Below are 2,306 nucleotides of genomic sequence, written 5' to 3' on the forward strand. Positions count from 1 at the left end.
CCTTTCGTTTATGAAGGACAGAACTGAAAAGATCGTTTTGAGTGCAAAATAAAGTTAGCTTCGATTTTCGGCCGGATAGCTAACAGCAGCTCGTAAATTCAGCGACTGAGAAATTCACCTAAAACATTCGAACAGATCAACTGGGCTAACGCACTTTTAAGGCGGCGTTTTAAAATCTCGAAATTGAGGAAGTTGTTTAGGTCCACCTGTTGGTTGGGAAGCCTTGGACATTTTTATCAGGTAGGTTTGAAAATTTTTATCTGCCAAGTTTGCTTGCTCAGTTTTGAAACTAATTCCACCATTAATTTGGTAATTAAAGAGATAAAAAGCAACACAGAGAGAAACCAAGGTGGGCGATGGTTCTTTCATTGGTGGAGCAAATTAAAAAGGAGTGAAAATGTCAGCCGGTAAGTGATCAAACAACGACTTTTATCGATAATAATTTGTCATTGACGTATTTTTAATATCTTCACAATCAAAAACGTTGGACAAGCTCTTCCTTTTCTAATTTGTAAATGTTAAGAAGCAATTAAAGTCGCGAAACAGCTGAATGTGCATTTAATATATTCCGCTGTGTGTATGAGTTGAATCTACACTGAGCGGCCAAGGAAGTTCAATTCACAGAAGGGCACATGGCTTTCACATCATGTCCCGTTCATTTGCGGGAACGACCGTTTGATAGCATCGACGGATAAAGGGCCTTAACTGAACAAATGGATACCTGGTTTTGGATTCTAGGATGGTTTCTTTCCATTCTAGCAAGCACTGGAAATGGATTTATTATTTTCTTTGTCTGCGGCAAACGACAGCTCCGCACCAAAACCAACGCCTTTGTCGTTTCACTTGCGTTGGCAGATTTCTGTGTTGGATTGAGCGTTATTCCACTCCCATTCTTCTGCGGTAGTAGGTGCAAATGGTCTCAAGCTGGAGCGTCTTGGCCGAAGCTGGTAAGGTGACTGTTCGGTTACGCTTCCGTGACGAACTTATGCAGTTTAGTACTGGACCGCTACATCGCCGTCGTGAAGCCTATAAAATACTTGACCTTCATGACAAGCCGACGCGTTAAAAAATGATCTTCCTTTCTTGGGCAATTCCGGTTGTTTTTGACATCTTAGCATTATCTTTACTTATTTTTTCAAAGCCTATATTTGCTGATATTTTTACTTGGCTGGTCATGATACTCTTTGAGTTCTTGCCATGTTTTATGTTAATATTTTGCGTCGGATCCATGGTACATGTTGTTTTGAAGCAGCGTAGGGTTCGGGCAGCACGCATGTTGGCTAACGAGTTACGTTTTAACCAGCGTGTTCCGTTTAAAACTCACGAGAAGGCTACAGTTAAAATAATGGGAATCGTTGTGGGGCTGTTTCTTGTTTGTTACGGTATTTTCATACGTTGTTCCATCGTATCATTCTTTGACTATTTCGGAAGCGCTAGTTGTGACGACGTTGAATATAAACTGCCTATTTTGGTTTTAAACTCCGCTGTCAACCCTTTTGTTTATGCTCTTCTCAAGAGAGACATAAATAACGAGTTTAAAAAAGTGACCTATGTTGTGACATTCAAGCGAGACAAATGAACACAATGAATTGTTTGAGGTCTTCTACAAAATTAAAACACTAAGGAAAACTAGATGATCTATCGTTTATAGTAATTATTGGTTCTTAAACTATACTGAGTGTTATATCGGGGCGCCCAACGTTAAAATTGTAAGTGAAATACTTCAAATGTGTTTTTTTTTTTCAAAGGCCTTTTACAAGCGTTAGAAGGCATATTCAATTTGTGTACGTAACACAGTTTGATCTGTTCGAATATTTTAGCTCAATTTCTCAGTCGCAGAAAATTTTAGGGAACAGAACCCGATCTCCCGAATTTTACAAGCTGCTCGGGTTGGTTTTTCCAAAAATGCTAGCAGACCTTATTTAGATCTCTTAACAACATTTTTCATCCCTTCGACAACAAGTTAAAAGGAATTAATTTTTAATTTTTACTAAACTTTTATGAGTTTATACCCAAGCAAACGCTAGATTTTAGAATTCAATCCGAATTTCTTATGCGATTAAGGCCTTCCAACAGATTTCACGGAAATGAACAGTTGGGTGCGCCGGGTAATAAATATTAATAGTAAGTTTCATAAGTTTGTAGAAACATACAGAATTAGTCGAAGAAAAATTAAAGAATTATATGTTAAAATATACTACAGGGATCCTGTACATGTAAATCTAGCCACAGGAAAGTACTGCTCAGTAGCTTTTATCTAAATATATGGTCACACTTTTACGAGTTCACCGACAGGATCAAAAGTT

The 2,306-nt window shown here is 38.1% G+C and overlaps 1 pseudogene; it reads left to right on the plus strand.

Annotated features, from left to right (window-relative positions):
• Nucleotides 1-713: 713 nt before the first annotated feature.
• LOC146472403 (octopamine receptor beta-2R-like) lies at nucleotides 714-2,306 on the plus strand (annotated as a pseudogene).

This window comes from Pavona decussata, unplaced genomic scaffold (genome assembly GCF_977016875.1).
Source record: "Pavona decussata unplaced genomic scaffold, jaPavDecu1.1 SCAFFOLD_100, whole genome shotgun sequence".
Lineage (NCBI taxonomy): Eukaryota > Metazoa > Cnidaria > Anthozoa > Scleractinia > Agariciidae > Pavona > Pavona decussata.